Below are 19,697 nucleotides of genomic sequence, written 5' to 3'. Positions count from 1 at the left end.
AGCTCTGCTCCCCAGCTCAGCTTGGGCCCCTGCTTTCTCCTTAGCTTGGACCCACTCTGTCTAATCCAGGCAATTCCAGTTCACATGGACCCTGCTGGCCTCCTAACTCCCTGATTAGCCTACCCGCAGGGCCGGCCTTAGGCCGATTTGCCCGATTCCCCCGAATCGGGCCCTGCGCCTGACGGGGCCCCACACTGGCTGGCTGTCTCCGGGAAGCAGCAGCTGTTGCTGCTAGGCAAGGAGAGACGCTGGCCCACAGAAGGCAGAGGCAACCGCTGGGTGTTGCAGGTCAGGAGGGGAAGGGGAGGGGGGAGAGGCACACGTGCTTGCAGCCTTCTTCCCGTCCCCTCCCCTCAGCACTCACCTGGAGGAGACGCCAAGGGAGGCAGGAATCTCTGCAGTGGACCTCACTCACCTGAACAGCTGCTGGGGCTTCCAACCGTGAGTGTTTGACCCTGTGAATCCCCCTAGGTTTGTAATATTGGGGGTGGTGTTGTGGTTTTCGTGGTGTCTGTTGAAGGTGAGTTTGTGCCGCCCTGTGTTGTTCAGAACTAAAGTTGGGATCATGTAAATGAACAGCCAGAAAAAAGCCCCCAGCCGGTAACTAGTGCTGGAAACTCAAGGTGATAGAGGGAGGGAGTCGGAGGAAGGAATCCAAATACACAAGAAATAGAATGTGAAAGTCGCAACATAGGCATGACAGGGTAGACTTTTATCTCCCGCAGAAGGAAACTGAGGCACAGCGACTTGATTCCCCCTCAAATTTTTTGCAAAGAAGGGGAACGGCTCCTATCCAAACCAGTTCCCTTCCCATAACTCTGTTTTCCCGCTCAAGACAGTAAGGGCTAATATTGCCATAACACGCTCTTCATTTGCCCTGCCACAATAAAAATAGACAGCTGGGGAGGGTCGAATAGCCCCCAAAGCGTGATATTGAAGGTTCTTGAGGGAGGCATGATAATATTCTAGATCAATCAAATGCCCACTCAGCTCACAGCCATCCACGCAGCTCTAGGCAGGGAAGAAGGCTCTGTGCAGAGTGCGCAAAAACAGGTGAATTTAGGCAGGGTTGAGGGCACTGAAATCCCACCAGCAGCCACACCAGAATCACTGCGCAGCACTGGAGAGGCCAGATGGAACAGGGTGGCCGAAGCTGTGGGGAATTTGCCTCAGCTCCTGGCCTGGAAGGACAGGCTGGTATGGTTCAATCTAGTCTCCAGCGTTGCCTCCTGGGTTGTGGTTTTCTATCTGGCTCCACGAAAGATCAAACATAGAAAGAGGAAATAAAGCTGGAAAGGTGTAAAGGTAAGTGACCCATCAATGAAAGAAAAAAAACCAAGTCGACTGTTTCCCAACCCAACTCCTGCAAAACACGCACAGCCAGCCCCGTCCCCCGAGCGATGTGAGGGCAGCAGAGAGAAGAAACCACATTGAGGACATGCCCTCCCCTCCATCCCCGCGTGCCCACCCATCCCCTCCGACCCCACTCTGTCCCAGAGCCTGCACCCCTCCCCTTGCCTGCAGTCCACCTGGGCCCCGCCCAGAACCTGCACCCAGCACTCAAACTCGTCCCACCAGCTGGCAAAGCTCTCCTTGGTCGTCTCGCCAGCCCTCCCAAGTGCAGCGTCGAGTGCGCCTTCATCAATCAATAAAGAAAAGTAAACAAACCGATTTTTGAAAATTGTGGTTTCCCCCCAAGCCAACCACTCCTGCAAACACTAGGCAAGGGGCAGCCCCATTCCCCACCTGGAGGCTATGGGTAGGAGGCAGCAAGGAGAAAGGAAAGCCACAATGTGTGGCATTGCCCTCCTCCTCCCAACCCCGGTGGACCCACCATCCCCGTCTCTGGAAACCCCCAACTCTGTCCCCCAGAGCCATGCAACCCCTCCCCCTTCCCCTGCCATTCGCACCGCCGTGCCCGCCCGCCAGAAAGCCTCAACCCAGCACTCAAACTCTGTCCCACTCAGCCCTGGGCAAAGCTCTCACTTGGTCTGACTTCGCCCAGCCCGTCTCCTCAAAGGGTTGCCAGCTGTCTGGAGGTGCTGCCTTCCAACAACCTTCCTAATTCACTAACCCTCAATTCATTCAACAGGGCAATTTTGATTACAAAATGGGGGGGGGGGGGGATCTTAATTCTACTCCTAAGCAAAAAGAGCAACTTTTTCTTTTAACCTTAATTACAACTACCTTGGGGCCTGCTATAACATATTACCAAGGTTCACGTACAAAGTCATATGAAAGTTTTATAAAAACCAAATTGCATAATGCAGAGATTTAGAATCTACAACCTGCATTGAATTGACTGGTGTTGTGCAGATAATATCAGTAACCCCCGAACCCTGGGCTCTTGAATGAGGCTTTATACTGTGGGGGAGGTGAGGGGGCAAGTGGCAGGTGGGGCAAAGAGTGCAAAGCAACTGAGCCAGCAGGAGTTCTAGGGCATCGGCAATGGGGGTTCTGGCAGGGGAGAGAGGAGAAGATGAAAAGAGCAAAGTGATGGTGGGGGGACTGAAACTAGGGAGGGATCAAGCAAAGCCAGTGGGAGGGACTAGAGGGTGAAGAGGGGTGTGTTGGTGGGGCTGAGCCAGGGAGGTGTGCCAGTGCCTATTGTAAATACCTGCTGGTGATCTGGTTCACGAGCACATGTGTAAGTGCCGTTTCTCTTATATTCTTTACTGCTCCTCCACCTTGTTTCGAAAGGGACAAAGAGCGGGGGAAGGAGGGTTTGTTTCCAACAGGGTCGGGCGGACGGCTGTGAGGATTGGTGGAGGAGGGGTGGCACATTTTGATATTAATAAAGGAAATATTTTTTATAAAATTTTGATAAAGGAAATATTTTATAAATTTTAATAAAATAAACATTAGTGAAGAAAATCAGTTGTACAACTATCAAAACAAATTATTTTCCTAATATGAAAGTACAAATCAGCAAATATATGATGCAATGTATGTAATATATAATTTTGTTATTATTTATATAGTCATGGAAAGTAAATAATACCTGGAAGAAATGAAAGGGTTTTTGTAAGTGTTTTTTTGTTTTAGTCATCCCTGCCCGGGCCCCATCGAAACTGTTCGAATTGGGCCCGGCACTTCCTAAAGCCAGCCCTGCCTACCCACCCTGTCAATCAGGCTGACCTGGAGCACTGGCCTCTCCCCATTGTTCCCGGGGACTGTCAGTCTCAGAGTCCTGATTTCCCATTGACCCTTTCCCTTTCTTTTAGTGCTGGGAGCTAGCCAACCAAAACACCCCACTGAGTTTTAGTAAGAGGACAATAGTCCCCTTACAGTTACATGGTTGTCATGGGCAAGTTGAGCCCTAATTCTCTCTGAAGAGCCACTGGCCCCATGATAGTCATCTTCAGAGAGCTGAGAACTCTACCTCTCTTAGCTCTTGACTCACATTTACACGCTGCTCTCATCAATATTTCTTCTTTCCAGTAAGAAGAGAGTTGACAGTCTCTGTGAAAGCATCTGACAGTAATTTTCTCCTTGAAAATCTCACTTCAGCTGGCATTATGGTTCCCTAAAGAAGTGAGGCTTAAAATATTCAGCAAGTTACAGATGAGACAATACAGATTAAGAGATATTATTCATGACACTATCCCAGTTCTTATACCTCACCTATCCCTGTGGTATCTGAGCACCTAACTAAGTAGCTTCAGTGAGGAGTTGTATTATCACCAAAATGTAAGTCTGGAGAATAAAAAGTAAAATATGCATAGGAGAAGAAGTTAGTTCCTTCTTTAGCAGTTACCTCTTCTTCTTGTAGCACAAGCATCTTTGCTTCTTTATGTTCCTATTAGCTGCATGTCTAGTGACAGCCACTTGGGAAGAAAGAGTCTGCCTTGAGAGACCTTTCAGAGATATAGGCCAATTGTCTCTGTGAGCACAGGTGATGCACATAACAGAGTGGGACCAACACTGGGAGTTATCAGTATACCACCAACATAAGGTAGCAAGTGGGGTTTGTTTGTTTTGTTGTTTTTTTCTTTTTTGAAGATCACACAATAGCTTTACTGACAGTCACTGGAAAAGTGAAATTATGAAGTTATTTATATCCAAACAGATATTAAGATGAGGAAGTTGTGGGTAAATGATACTTTAAAGTGCATGTCTGCTCTGAAGAACAATTCTGTTGATGCTCACAAAGGGATAAAATCCAGGTCCCTTTTCCGGAGATGGTCTGTTTCTGAAATTTGAACAGGACTGAAAAACAACAACTTATATCTGTTCCTTAAGCCAATGGACGTGGCTCTAAATATCCACAGGAAGCAGGTGCACTGAGTAAGAATTTGTCTTCTTATATTTAACTTTCAAAGTAAAACTGCAGTTTTAGAAAATTAGTCCTGTGTAGCAAAGATAATATAATGGTCTTGCTGATTACATCTTAGCCTATATCTCTGTCAGTACAGAAAAATAACACCTGAGATTTTCACACTGATCTAGGAGAATTTAAATACACATCTTCCATTCAACTTTGTGTCTTTAAATCCCTAAACTGCTTTGAAAATCTCAAAATGTTTTTTCCAGTAGAATCTTATTGTTCAGAATGACGAGAGAGAAAAGAGCAATTTAGACATATTAAAGGCATCAAAATATAACCACAATCAAGACAGAGTAATCTGAAAATACATGGAAAATCAGATCTGAATAAATGGAAATAGACATTATGGAGTCAAAACCCACATGCATACAATATGCCTTCTGGCTAGACAGTAAATATTGAACATACAAAGGGCAGTTCATAACTCAATTGATTCAGTACATTTTTCTTGGGAAGACCTCACTTGTCAAACCATCAGAATTTGAATAAGTGGATTTCTTCATTCTCCTTCACTTTTAAGCCAAAAAAAGACAAGGGTGGAAGATCAGAGACAAGAGTCTAAAAAGGGCCTCTTTTAAGAGTCTGCTATTTTGTTACAGAAAAGACACACTAGGCGTTGGTATTCATTGTTGTTCTCTACAATCCTCTCTTTGCTAGAAAAAAATGCACTTGTACCAATGCAGCTATCAGAAGATTCCCTGTACTCTCATTTTTAATACATAGTTTCTGCTGCCTAGTGTCACCAGAAGGATGTGTGATTAAAATGGAGTACATCTCATGTGATGTGATGTAACAAGAGGCATGGATTTGACATGACTCACAACCATCTTGTACACTCAGCCACCATAATTTGGAAACAAAAACCACAGAGTAAGAAAATTTGGCCTTGGCCTAGACAGAATAAAATACCAGCTGCATCTGCAGTGTTAGTAACAGGGATATATACAGTAAAATCACAGATTCATGGGAATGGAAGGGAGTATGGACAAGCTAACCTTGAGTTTCTGCAGGTTTCTTATTGGGCACCTGTGTGAGTTTTGTGAAAAGTAGCTTTTGCTGGTAAGTAGATATCATAAGGCTTTGCTGTTGCCAGAGAAATTGTTTTAGCCTATTAGGGGTTATGATTGGTTAAAATAATATTGTAAGTAAAATACTTGGTTAAGGCAGAGAGAAGAGAAATGCTCATTTTAATTATATAATGAGGGACAAAAGACAGACTCGTTGGAACTTAACTCTGGGATACAGCTCAAGACCAATGCTACTAGGACTTTTTAGCCCCTGTACAACTAGATTGTGCAGAAGCTGGAGCCTCAGATGATACGACCCTGACTCACCATTCAGAGAAGTCCATCCGTTTTACTGGGAATGGTGAGCGCTAGACTACTGGCATGTGTATTCTGTTGATTAATGGTTGATTGTTAATAAATACATGTACATATTTAAGAATATTCATTGTGTAATAAAGGCTCTTTCACTGGGAAAAGATCCCGTTAACCATAGAGACCAATTACACCCAGAGAGGGAGGAGAGAGCCGTACATTGTTTGAGTAACAGTGACACATTTTCCTGTTGTTGTTTAGTTGAGGAAGATGCATACTGCAGTTCAGGTGTGTCAAGCACCTGGCCTGTGAATTGGAACTGGCCCACTGGCACTGGATGTATTTTTGTGACCGTTGTGGTATATTCAGATTCTGCAGAGTCTAAACCTTTTTTATGTTTAAAATTAGGTTTCCAGTCCCAAGTTTTGCAGAGAAACGCTTGAAAATCTGAACCACCAAGTATCAATTCAAGCAGTGTTTTACAGAGTTTGCAGAGAGCCTAAAGTGGTCACTGTGAGTTTTCAGTTCCATCACATCCACATTAATCTTATTAAGGACAATAACCATGAGCCTATTGATGATATTCTAAATATGAGAATTAATATTTTCCTTTTAGATGGAATGAGACAGTAGATAAGAATGAAGCCCACGAGAGTTGTTCAAGGTAGGGAAATACATAAGACAGGAGGAGACAGAAAAGAAAGAGAGAGAACAGAGTAAGGAGGATGGAAAAGGAAGAGAAGTGATAGGCAGAAATTGCCATGGTCCTAAAGAGGAGTATAATTTACTACTAAGTGATTCTGAATGTGACAATTAGGCATTGAGAAAATGAAAGAATAGTAATAATAATAATTAATAATATGCTTAGTTAATGTGTAGCGGCCAAATTCTATCCTTGATCTTTGTGTAAAACTCCAAATGGCACCACTGGGCACTCCATTTTGGACTGACAGGGGTTTTGAGTACTAAACTTAAACACTGATCTATGGACCACAGTGTGTGTGTGTGAGAGAGAGAGAGACAATTCTCAGGGTACCCAGGACAGAGAGCCACCTTGTTAGCTCCAGCGAATGGTAACCTTGCCCAAGTTGCCTGTGATGGCTGGGTGTTAGCTCCTAACACCACCAGCCTTTTAGCCATCCAAGCACTCTTCACTGGGCAATGTCACCCCTGACTTTGCTTGTCAGGTTAATAATAGGTGCATCCCATTCCCCAAGTCCCTTTGAATTCTTCTCCAGCCCCTGACATTAGCTACTCAGAAATCCCAGATCCTCTATCCCCAAAGAAGCATTGTGCCCCAATTTACCAGTTTTACTTAAACCACCTCTCCTGTAAACTACATTTATAATAAAACAAAAGAAGGTTTATTTAAGAAAGCAGAGACATTCAACTACACACAAAAGAGAGTGATGGAAACAAATGGTTACAATAAAAAACAAAATCATATAATGCAAACTAGGGCATATGCTTATTATAATTAGTTAACTTTCCTATCTAATAAAGTAGGTTTCTCTCACAAAGTTCAGCCTGCTGCAGAGCTGGCTGGCTTCAGTGGAACCAGAATCCAAACTTTGATGAAAAACACCCCAGTGCCATAAGATGTTTCCTCAGTGAATGGATCCAGTGGGTAGGAGCTCTGGCCACGGAATGAAGATTGAGAAGATATGAACTACCAGGAACAAGTCTTTTTCCATCTTAATAGACAAAATTACTGTTGGTCCAAGTGTCCTTTATGTACACTGCCTCGGGGCAGAGTATAGCAAAATCCAGTGCCACCAGGATGTATTTCTTCCCTGCCCGGGTCACTCTGCTGAGGGGCCCCACTATGTTCACGGCCACCTTCTGGAAAGACTCCTCTATGATGGGCAAAGGTCTCAGTGGCGCTTTACCTTTGTCCTGGGCCTTCCCTACCCTCTGGCAGGAATCGCAGGATCTGCAATACTGTTGGACAACGTCAAAGACCCCAGGCCAGTAAAAGTGCTGCAGCAGCCTTTGCCTGGTGCTCCGGATGCCCTGATGCCCTGACAGGGGAATATCGTGGGCCAAGTACAACAGTCTGCGGCGATACCTCTGAGGAACCACCAACTGACTCCCACCTGGCTAAGGTTCAGTTTGCCCTGAACCAGCCCATTCCCAGTACAGGAATCCCTTCTCCCACAGGAATCACTCCCGGCAATCCTCCCCCTGGGACCCTGCCCTGCCATGGCCTGCCAGGGCCCTCAGTTTCTCCGAGGAGGAATCCACCTGCAGCTCCGTTTGGAATTCAGCAGTTGGGTTTGAGGATAGAGCCCTGGCTGATGGTGCCTCAGTTTCCCCACCCTGGGACAGAGGTGCTGGCCCAGCCCTGTCGAGCCCTACCCTCGGCACTTCAGTGCCCCCCCTCGGGAGCTCCCATGACCCTTGCTGGCTCTGGCTCTGGGTAAGGACCAGGGCGCTCTGAGTGCCATCTGGTCAGTTCTCCAAGTCATTACCCATTAGCATCTCGGTAGGCAGGTGATCGTGCACCCCGACCTCTTTGGGTCCCTCCTTAGTCCCCCATTTCAGGTATCCTTGCTACAGGCACCTTGATGGGGGGCCCGAACACTCCCCTCAGGGTCATGTAGGAATCGGGCACTAGCTGGTCTGGGTCCACCACCTCGGACCGCGCCAGCATCACCTCCGCGCCCGTGTCCCAGAACCCCTGGGTGCTCCTTCCCCCCACCTCAATGGGGATGATATGATGATTGTCTCCCAGGGCCTGTCCCATGCTCACCCGGTGGATGGAGTACGGCCACTCTGGACCTGGGGCCTCGCCTTCTCCTGCTGGCCTGGTCTGGCTGTCCCCCCCCCCCTTGGCACAGCCCTCTCAACTGCGGCCCCCTGGCCTGGCAGTGTCCCCTCTCGGTGGGCTTCCATCCAGTTAACACCCCTCAGGTTCTCCTTGGCTGCCATCTCCTTCATCTTCAGGCACTGGGCCACCTTGTGCCCCTTTTGGCCACAGTAATTACATTTCAGGTCCCTCAAGTCCCATACGGGGGGTTGGCCAGCCCCGGCATTCCCGGCCACCCCTGAGCTGGGCTTCCTGGAGTACCACCTTTGAGAGGTCTCTGGGTGACTCCCCTTCTGAGCCCCCGATGTGGACCTTCCTCCTGCCCCTAATCTACTGTCCACAAACTCATCTGCCATTGACCCCTGCACTGCGCAGATCCTTGGGCTTCCAGTCCACTAGCCACATCTTAAGGTCTGGAGGGCAGATGTTATACAGCTGCTCCAACCCCACCAGGTTATACACATCCTCGGTGCCCTTCCCCCACTTGTGCCCTTCCCCCACTTGTGGAGATATTCCCCCAGCAGGTTGGCAACCTCCTTGTAAGTGATACCTGAGGTCTTGCGTACACCCCGGAATCATTTCCTGTACGCCTCGGGGGTCAGTTCAAACTTCAGCAGCAAGGCCTGTTTGAACAGGTCGTAGTCCCCCATCTCAACACCATCCATTTGGCTGAACACCTCTATGGCCTTGGGACCCAGCAGGGGGGTCAGACAGCGCAGCCTGTCTGTGGGGTCAATCTGGTTCAGATCACAAGCCTTCTCAAAGGCTGTGAGATAGGCATCAATATCCCCCTCCTCCTTGAACTGGGGCAGCAGTTTGGTGTCCAGAGTCCCCACACCACTGGTGTCTCGGGGCCCTTCTCCACTTACCCCCCAGCAGGCCCTCTTGGCCCGCTGCTCCTCCATTGCCAACTTGTGCTTCCGCTGTTCTACACAGTCCTCTTGTTCTCTCTCTCTGTCCACCAGCCACCATTCCTCCAGCGCCAGCTCCTTCGCTTTCAGCTCCAGCTCTAATTTGCTCCAGCTCTAGTTTCCGCAGCTCCTCGAGGGAGGAACTTGACTGGAGTCTCCTTGTGCTGACTGGGGAGTCGGGTCTGACACCCTCCCGGTCGCTACACAGACTGCCCCCAAGGCTACTCCCCAGCTCACCGGGCACCCTGGGAGTCCCCCTGGGATCTGGAGCCTGTTCCTCAGATTGGTCATGTTCTACAAGCTGAGCAATCAGCCGCTCCTTAGGGAGCCTCCCCACAATCAGCCCCCTCTCCCTGCACAGACGTGCCAGGTCGCTCTTACAGAACCGGTTATAGGCCATTTCCAGGCTGGTTCCATTCAATACCCTCGTTCTATCGCTGGCAGCCACTCACTGCAAAGCGCCTGTGCCTGCAGCCAAATGTCTACAGGATGCATCCACGAACCATCCTCTGCTGCCACCTTGTTACGGACTCACAGATCGTGCCCATTCATGGCCCAGTGCAGTCCTTGGGGGGTGCCCCTTTCAGTGAGACAGCTCTTCTCGGGGGTCCACTCTTTCTTGGGGTCAGGCCCCTCCACCTCCTAGAGCCGCATATCTCTGAGCCTTAGCACACCTGTTTCTCGCCGTGGACCCCCTCAGGGAGTCCACGCGCTCTGGACCCCCTGGGCCTCCTCATCCCTGAAGGGGTTGATGCAACCCTGTTCTCTAGACTAGAGTGACTCTCAGCCAGCATAAAACAAGAGAGTTTATTGAGAGTTGAACACAGCACAGGAAACTCTTAGGGCCTCAGGACTGGCCTCCCTCAGCACAGCACATCCCAGTCCCCCTGCATCCAGGTGGGCTCTGCCTGCTTTCCCTCTCCAGCCCGCAAGCCCCCCTCCTTCCTAGCTGGGCCTCTGATATCCCCTGCCCCAAGCCCCGCCTCTGTCCATTGTCTTCTCTCCAGGTAAACAGGGTCGTAAACAGGAAGGCTTGGGTCTCCTCTCCTCTCAGCTCTCCTCTGGCTGGAACCAGCTCGTCAGGTCACCGGGGTCCTCTCTCTGCACCCCATTGTCCTCCCACTGGCCAGAACTGGCTGTGTCTCCTGAGCTGGGTCTCTGGGTCACCAGGTCACCAGTCACCGGGGTCTCCATCCTCCAGGCCATTGGCTGGTTTCCCGAGTCCCTCTCCGGTCCTCAGTAACAACAAACTCCCTCTTCCCTCACCTTGTTAAACCAGTAACACCCAGGGACATTGAGTCCCACCCCCTGTGCAGGCAAACCACTGAAAAACACAGAAAACCCCAAGAAAATCCCCCACTTCATCACATGCTCCAGCCCCCTAATCATTTTTGTTGCCCTCCACTGGACTCTTTTCAAATTTTCCACATCCTTCTTGTAGTGTGGGGCCCAAAACTGGACACAGTACTCCAGATGAGGCCTCACCAATGTCGAATAGAGGGTAATGATCACATCCCTCGATCTGCTGGCAATGCCCCTATTTATACAGCCCAAAATGCCATTAGCCTCCGTGGCAACAAGAGCACATTGTTGACTCATATCCAGCTTGTCATCCACTGTAACCCCTGGGTCTTTTTCTGCAGAACTGCTGCCTAGCCAGTCGGTCCCTAGTCTGCAGCAGTGCATGGGATTCTTCCATCTCAAGTGCGGGAATCTGCATTTGTTCTTGTTGAACCTGATCAGGTTTCTTTTGGCCCAGTCCTCTAATTTGTCTAGGTCCCTCTGTATCTATCCCTACCCTCCAGCGTATCTACCACTCCTCCCAGTTTAGTGTCATCTGCAAACTTGCTGAGGTGCAGTCCACGCCATCCTCCAGATCATTAATGAAGATATTGAACAAAACCAGGCCCAGGACCGACCCTTGGGGCACTCCGCTTGATACCAGCTGCCAACTAGACATGGAGCCATTGATCACTACCCATTGAGCCCGACGATCTAGCCAGCTTTCTATCCACCTTATAGTCCATTCATCCAGCCCATACTTCTTTAACTTGCTGGCAAGAATACTGTGGGAGACCATATCAAAAGCTTTGCTAAAGTCAAGGAATAACACATCCACTGCTTTCCCTCATCCACAGAGCCAGTTATCTCCTCATAGAAGGCAATTAGGTTAGTCAGGCATGACTTGCCCTTGGTGAATCCATGCTGACTGTTCCTGATCACTTTCTCTCCTCCTAAGTGCTTCAGAATTGATTCCTTGAGGACCTGCTCCATGATTTTTCCAGGGACTGAGGTGAGGCTGACTGGCCTGTAGTTCCCCGGATCCTCCTTCTTCCCTTTTTTAAAGATGGGCACTACATTAGCCTTTTTCCAGTCATCCGGACCTCCCCCATTTGCCATGAGTTTTCAAAGATAATGGCCAATGGCTCTGCAATCACATCCGCCAACTCCTTTAGCACCCTCGGATGCAGCGCATCCGGCCCCATGGACTTGTGCTCATCCAGCTTTTCTAAATAGTCCTGAACCACTTCTTTCTCCACAGAGGGCTGGTCACCTCCTCCCATACTGTGCTGCCCAGTGCAGCAGTCTGGGAGCTGACCTTGTTTGTGAAGACAGAGGCAAAAAAATCATTGAGTACATTAGCTTTTTCACATCCTCTGTCACTAGGTTGCCTCCCTCATTCAGTAAGGGGCCCACACTTTCTTGACTTTCTCTTGTTGCTAACATACCTGAAGAAACCCTTCTTGTTACTCTTAATCATCTTGCTAGCTGCAACTCCAAGTGTGATTTGGCCTTCCTGATTTCACTCCTGCATGCCTGAGCAATATTTTTATACTCCTCCCTGGTCATTTGTCCAATCTTCCACTTCTTGTAAGCTTCTTTTTTGTGTTTAAGATCAGCAAGGATTTCACTGTTAAGCCAAGCTGGTCGCCTGCCATATTTACTATTCTTCTACACATCGGGATGTTTTTTTCCTGCAACCTCAATAAGGATTCTTTAAAATACAGCCAGCTCTCCTGGACTCCTTTCCCCCTCATGTTATTCTCCCAGGGATCCTGCCCATCAGTTCCCTGAGGGAGTCAAAGTCTGCTTTTCTGAAGTCCAGGGTCCGTATTCTGCTGCTCTCCTTTCTTCCTTGTGTCAGGATCCTGAACTCGACCATCTCATGGTCACTGCCTCCCAGGTTCCCATCCACTTTTGCTTCCCCTACTAATTCTTCCCTGTTTGTGAGCAGCAGGTCAAGAAGAGCTCTGCCCTAGTTGGTTCCTCCAGCACTTGCACCAGGAAATTGTCCCCTACACTTTCCAAAAACTTCCTGGATTGTCTGTGCACCGCTGTATTGCTCTCCCAGCAGATATCAGGGTGATTAAGTCTCCCATGAGAACCAGGGCCTGTGATCTAGTAACTTCTGTTAGTTGCTGGAAGAAAGCCTCGTCCACCTCATCCCCCCTGGTCTGGTGGTCTATAGCAGACTCCCACCATGACATCACCCTTGTTGCTCACACTTCTAAACTTAATCCAGAGACTCTCAGGTTTTTCTGCAGTTTCATACTGGAGCTCTGAGCAGTCATACTGCTCTCTTACATACAATGCAACTCCCCCACCTTTTCTGCCCTGCCTGTCCTTCCTGAACAGTTTATATCCATCCATGACAGTACTCCAGTCATGTGAGTTATCCCACCAAGTCTCTGTTATTCCAATCACATCATAGTTCCTTGACTGTGCCAGGACTTCCAGTTCTCCCTGCTTGTTTCCCAGGCTTCTTGCATTTGTGTATAGGCACTTAAGATAACTCGCTGATTGTCCCTACTTTCTCAGTATGAGACAGGAGTCCTCCCTCTTGCACTCTCCTGCTCGTGCTTCCCTATCCCATTTCCTCACTTACCTCAGGGTTTTGGTCTCCTTCCCCCAGTGAACCTAGTTTAAAGCCCTCCTTACTAGGTTAGCCAGCCTGCTTGTGAAGATGCTCTTCCCTCTCTTCGTTAGGTGGAGCCCATCTCTGCCTAGCAATCCTCCTTCTTGGAACACCATCCCATGGTCGAAGAATCCAAAGCCTTCTCTCTGACACCACCTGCGTAGCCATTTGTTGACTTGACAATTCGACAATCCCTACCCAGGCCTTTTCCCTGCACAGGGAGGATGGACAAGAACACCGCTTGCACCTCAAACTCCTTTATCCTTCTTCCCAGAGCCACGTAGTCTGCAGTGATCAGCTCAAGGTCATTCTTGGCAGTATCATTGGTGCCCACGTGGAGAAGCAGGAAGAGGTAGTGATCGGAGGGCTTGATGAGTCTCGGCAGTCTCTCCGTCACATCGTGAATCCTAGCTCCTGGCAAGCAGCAGACCTCTCGGTTTTCTTGGTCAAGGCGGCAGATAGATGACTTAGTCCCTCTGAGGAGGACGTCTCCAACCACCACCATTGTCCTCCTTCTCTGGGAAGCGCTGGTTGTGGAACCCCCATCCCTAGGACAGTGCATCTCCTGCCTTCCAATTGGTGGAGTCTCCTTCTGATCCCTTCTCTCAGATGTACCATCTACTACACTCTCCGCATTAGTATCTGTGGAAAGAACATGAAAACAGTTGCTCATCTGTATCTCCGTTGCTGGTACATGGATGCTCCTCTTTCTTCTTCTGGAGGTTACATGCTGCCAAATTTCTTCACCGTCCCTCTCTACCCTCTGCACAGCCTGCGCCAATTCTTCAGGAAGTTGTGCCTGTAGTAGCATATCCTGATATCTGTCCAGGAAATCTTCATTTTCTTGTATGCAACGCAGGGTCGATACTTTTTGCTCCAGACCTCTAACCTTCTCGTCCAATATGGAGACCAGATTGCACTTTGTACAGACAAAGTCACTTTTGTCCTGTGGAAGAAAGACAAACATGGCACAACCTGTGCAGGTTACAACAGCTGAACGCTCACCTTCCATAATTTCTTGCTTCTAAAAGCTTACTCAGCTGTTGCAGCAACTCATAGAAGCCCGCAAGATGAAAGCTTCAGTGGGCTCTCCCCAGGCGAACTCCCAGACAAACTCCCTCTGTTAGCCTCTGCTGTTTGCCGCACAGCGGGTTCGCTGCTGATTGCCTTTTTATAGCAGTCCGGCCCACTCAAGGCCCACCTGGAACAAAGCTCTCCCAATTCACACTTTTCAAACAAACAAGCAAACAATCAAGCACACAGTCAAACTGACAAACTGTCCCCTGCAACAGACACTCAGATACTCACCAACACAACCCCCTAATGCAGCACTTAGCGTACCTCCTCATGGACAGTTCCCAGGCAAACTCCCTCTACTAGCCTCTGCTGTTCACTGTTTATGACACCTCTGATGAAAACACACTGACATTTTGACCTCTATTCAATGGTCCCTTTCTCAAACAATACAGTTAGCAATAGCCATTCAAACTACCAGGACAGTTCACAGGTGATTTACTATGTGGATTTACAAGCTCTGAAGAGAAATTAAGACAATAATATCATTACACGGCAAGTCCTGTCTAAAATATAATATCCTCTTTTAATCTCTGAGTCAACAGAATACAGTAAGAAAGCATTACACGACAAAAAGCTAGTTAGATGACATTGTTTATTTGTAATAGGATGCAGGTAAAGATAGACACATTTAGCACTTTCTCTGTTTCTCTAACAAGACAAGCAAACGTTAAAGATTCTAGTCTACTCAATTTGGCTTTGATGACTATCTATAAGGAATAGCCCTATTTACCATTGCAATATCCTTTTGGTGTGAGCCTGGCTAGCTCAGTTGGTAGAGCATCAGACTCTTAATCTGAGGGTCCAGGATTCAAGTCCCTGATCAGGTGATAAACTACTCACCAAGGCCTTAAAAACCTGTGCTTCTGGAGTCCTCTTTGATGATGTTCTTTCTCTTCAGGAATTTCCCTTTTCTCAGAAGGGCCTTTGTGCATGTAGGACTGAAGGGAAAATTTCCTGACATCCCCTCTCTCCTTGCAGCCTGGAGGAATAAAGGCCTCTGGCATATAGCAGGTATGTCTTTAAGGGTTGATTTACAGATCACCCAGCTTGCTAATAGTTTAAACTTTGCTTGCCCCCAAAGTTACAGTATGCTTTCTCCAACACTCTTCTATTAGGATTTTAAATTCTTCAGGGAGGGTTTAAGCGATTATATAATGACTAACACAATGTGGCCCAAGTCTTCACTGAGGCTTCTTGATAATACAGCTATGCAAATAATAATTAATAATAATAAGTAATTAGGGCTGTCAATTAATCACAGTTAACTCATGTGATTAATGCAAAAACATTAATTATGATAAAAATTAATTGTGATTAATCACAGTTTTAATGGCACAGTTAAACAATAGAATACCAATGGATATGTTTTAAATATTTTGGATGTTTTTCTATATTTTCATATATATTGTATTCTGCGTTGTAGCTGAAATCAAATGTCTATTATTTTTTATTATAAATATTTGCACTGTAAAAATGATAAACAAAGAAATAGTATTTTTCAATTCATCTCATACAAGTACTGTATTGCAATCTCTTTGTTGTGTAAGTGCAACTTACACATGTAATTTTTTGTTACATAACTGAACTCAAAAACAAAACAATATAAAACTTCAGAGCCTACAAGTCCACTCAGTCCTACTTCTTGTTCAGCCAATCCCTAAGACAAAGATGTTTGTTTACATTTACAGGAGATAATGCTGCCCTCTTCTTATTTACAATATCACCTGAAAGTGAGAAAAGATATTTGCATGGCAGTTTTGTAGCTGGCATTGCAAGGTATTTACATGCCAGATAAGCTAAACATTCGTATGCCCCTTCATGCTTCAGCCACCATTCCAGAGGACATGCTTCCATGCTGATGACACTCATTAAAAAATGCATTAATTACATTTGTGACTGAAGTCCTTGGGGGAAAATTGTATGTCCCCTGCTCAGTATTATCCAGCGTATGTCTACACTATGGGATTATTCCGATTTTACAGAAACTGGTTTTTTTTAAAACAGATTGTATAAAATCGAGTGCACGCGGCCATACTAAGCACATTAATTCGGCGGTGTGTGTCCATGTACCGAGGCTAGCATCGATTTCCGGAGCATTGCACTATGGGTAGCTATCCCATAGCTATCCCATAGTTCCCGTAGTCTCCCCCGCCCATTGGAATTGTGGGTTGAGATCCCAATGCAAAAACAGTGTAGTAATTACACGCTGTGAATTCTTAGTGGTAGTCAATGTCTGTCAACCTTCCAGATTCTTTTCCTTCCGTATGTCGCAATGGCCAGGTTACAATCCATTTGTCCCTTTTTCCGCTCTGCTCCTCGGCAGACGCGTACATAGCCATAGAAGGCAAGGCCATCATTGGAGCCCTATAGCCTGTGATTTTGTCACTGCTCACTCTTGTATGATCTCGTGGGATGTCCTGCTTTGACAGACGCCGTCGCACAGTCGCCTCACCAACATGCACCTTCGTGTGAATACCAGAGTAATTGATTCTCGGACCCCGACATGCTCTAAATGTGCTTGGTACCTGTGTAGTGCTAATATAGCAAGTCATTCATTCGCGCTTTTCAAGGTGAGCAGTAGGACGATGTTACCAGCCTCTTATATTCACCAGTATCTGAAATTGAATAATTGGAACTATGATGGGTATATCACTTCACTTTATTGTACTGGTCTTGCTGCTGTCCTTATCGCCAAAGGGTAAGTGGCCTCAAAACTGGCTGGCCTTTCTCGCTCATATCGCCGTCAGCGTGTGCGTCCTGTCTGACTACAAATTGTCGAACCAAATTAAATGAGAATGAGTCTCCCTGTGTCCATATCCACTTGTCTTTATGTTTGTGTGTTCTTACAAAATAGGTATGGTCGTTAGTCGTTCTGTATGTAGTGTGTATATAGGGCAATGTTGTACTAGAGAACCAGCAGCTGGAGCTACGAGCCGCTTCCGAGGTCAGAGCCCCACAGATTATCGCCAGCTGAAATGTTGACTGTCTGCATTATGACGCATGTACGAGGCGAGGGTGTCATCTGTCGAGCAGCTCCAGTCTCCTCGCAGTTGCTCCCCTCCTCCCCTCATCCCATCCTGCATACCGTTAGGCGGTCTCTGTCGCTGCGCATTCTGTGGAGATGTTTATGGAGATGTGTCAGTTAATAAAAAGAATGCAGGATAAGATACACACCCTGACTTTTTAGTGATGAGTCTAAAGATCTGATAGGGGAGAGCGCCTCCAGTGGCTTGGGATGATATCCAGGGAGTTACAGTATTCTCAGTTAAGACTATGTAGAGCGGGTGCAGTGAAAGGCACATGAGCGCTGACCAGTTGCGTAGTGATAGCAGGACATTGTTCTCATATCCTTCGTGTTACCAAGTCTGCGGAATAATTTAGTGAGAGTTCATTCCCATTTTTGCCCAGGCACCTCCGGCCGACTCTCACCAAGGCCAGCGCAAGGAGCACGTTGCGAATGGGTTGTATGAGGATAGTTTCCTAAGCCTTTTCGTACCTTATCTGCCATCAGGATAAGGAAGGTGGAGGAAGGATGCTGCTGTTTCAGGTCACCGTCAGCATCTGCATCTAACCGCAGCATTGCAGATAGATCATTATATGGTTGGACATTTTTAAACGTTAAAGGCTGAGATAGAAATGATTATTTTCGCCCTTTTACTTTCAACGGAGGGGAGGAGTGGTGAGCCCGTAATAGATTGATGGACATTTATGTATCCTGAACCCATCCCGGTGACAATGTTATTTGACCTGCTTTCTAGATACTGTGGGGTACTCGAGCCCTCGACGGATGATAACTGGCTTTTTCGGATGACTGTGGGGACTTTGTCGTGGTGTATAGCTGGGAGTCCTCGGAGTCCCTTCTCCCTCCGCTCCAATTGAGGCTGTTTACACTTTGATTCTTGCTTTCCGTTACGGCTTGTTTCATGCAGGCACCTTGTGTTGAAGTCCCTGCTGTGGCTCTCCATGTGGGAGGATTTCAATTGCTTTTAGGCAGTTTTCTATCTTCGTGGTAACCATGAGCTCTGATTAGACCAATTTGATAATCTCACCGACTTAAGCTGATCAAAATCCAGTAGTGCTCTACCGTACTAAGGTCCCCTAATGTTCTAGATTCTTCGGGATGCCTGCACAGTCTGTGAGCGCGAACAGGAATCGAAATCCATAAAAGTTGGCGGGCTTTTCCTGCGTGCGTACTCTGGCCAGATGCATTATCGACTTCCAGATTGCTGTCATGGGCTAAGTTCAACAATGGAGATGCTACTAGCGCTTGGGATTTGCTGACGCGAGTGCTAGCCCCGAATCACATCCTCGTTTCATTATTTCATGGCCACATCCTAACTCACTGACTCCAACTCAGTTGCCTCCACTATCTCGATTGAGCGCCTATCTCATCTCAACATCTACTAGTAATAAGGGAGTGTGAGTATAGATATCCATATTTAAAGATGCCCTTAATATTCGAATCAAAGTGGCTGTGTGTTGTTAGCATCAATGGGTACAGGAGTTATAATTTGAGGTTTAATATGCTGGCTAACATTCAGTCATAAATGCACATAGTGTACGATAATGAATATTTCTTTTTTTTTATTTCTCTGTCTTTTTCATTCTTCTCATGCATCTATATTTTCAGTGTTTATAGCTCGCAAGGTGTACAGGGATGCTCGAGAGTGCCCTCTCCAGTACACGACTTTGTTCAGTTTTAAGAACTCAACTTTCTTACCACCTGCAGATTATTTGAACAGCTAGAGAGTCCAAAGTAATCTTTACTTCCGCTGGGGTACCATATATGAGATTATGTCAAAGATAGCTAATATCAGCACTTAAGACCAGCAAAGGTGCTCATTAAGAATCGAGGCCTTCCAATAGCCTTGTAAGAGCCGACAGGGTATGGAGCATGCTTTCAGAGTCTTAACAATGAACCCAGGAGCAACACTGCTGCCTTAGGAACCATGGCGCCCACCAGAAAAGAAGAATCAAACTTCTGCTGGTACTGTCCTGATAATGAAAAAAATATAAGAACAGTGCATCGAGTTGGTCTGCACCTGCTTGTTATTGTTATCAAAGCAGAAGCCCATCTTCTACATGGAATGCATGGCTCCGTCTGGTGATATGGGTGGTTATAGAGCATGATTAACAGGGACACACACGATGAAGATTTAATGAAAATTCTTCTACATCGTGGCACGCACTGAAATAATCGTTATGAAATATGGCTGCTCTACAACATGCATGAGAATGCCTGTTCTCATTTATTCACCGTTGGTGAGCATGTGCTGGTAAAAATAAGAAGTGTGACAGATTTATCTCCGGCAAATTATCATACGTCTTTTCTCTCCTT

General features: G+C 47.0%; 1 non-coding gene and 1 pseudogene across 1 annotated transcript; one reads left to right on the top strand and one right to left on the bottom strand.

The window, feature by feature from the left end:
* Positions 1–19,697, bottom strand: part of LOC142046321 (C-type lectin domain family 12 member A-like) — a 94,642-nt pseudogene that overhangs the window by 37,383 nt on the left and 37,562 nt on the right.
* Positions 15,114–15,186, top strand: TRNAK-CUU (transfer RNA lysine (anticodon CUU)). Its single transcript has one exon. It is a non-coding gene; the product is annotated as a tRNA-Lys (tRNA).

The sequence above is a fragment of the Chelonoidis abingdonii genome, chromosome 1, assembly GCF_003597395.2.
Source record: "Chelonoidis abingdonii isolate Lonesome George chromosome 1, CheloAbing_2.0, whole genome shotgun sequence".
Lineage (NCBI taxonomy): Eukaryota > Metazoa > Chordata > Testudines > Testudinidae > Chelonoidis > Chelonoidis abingdonii.
The sequence above is the reverse complement of the archived record's forward strand: the minus strand, read 5'-3'. Positions and strand labels throughout refer to the sequence as shown.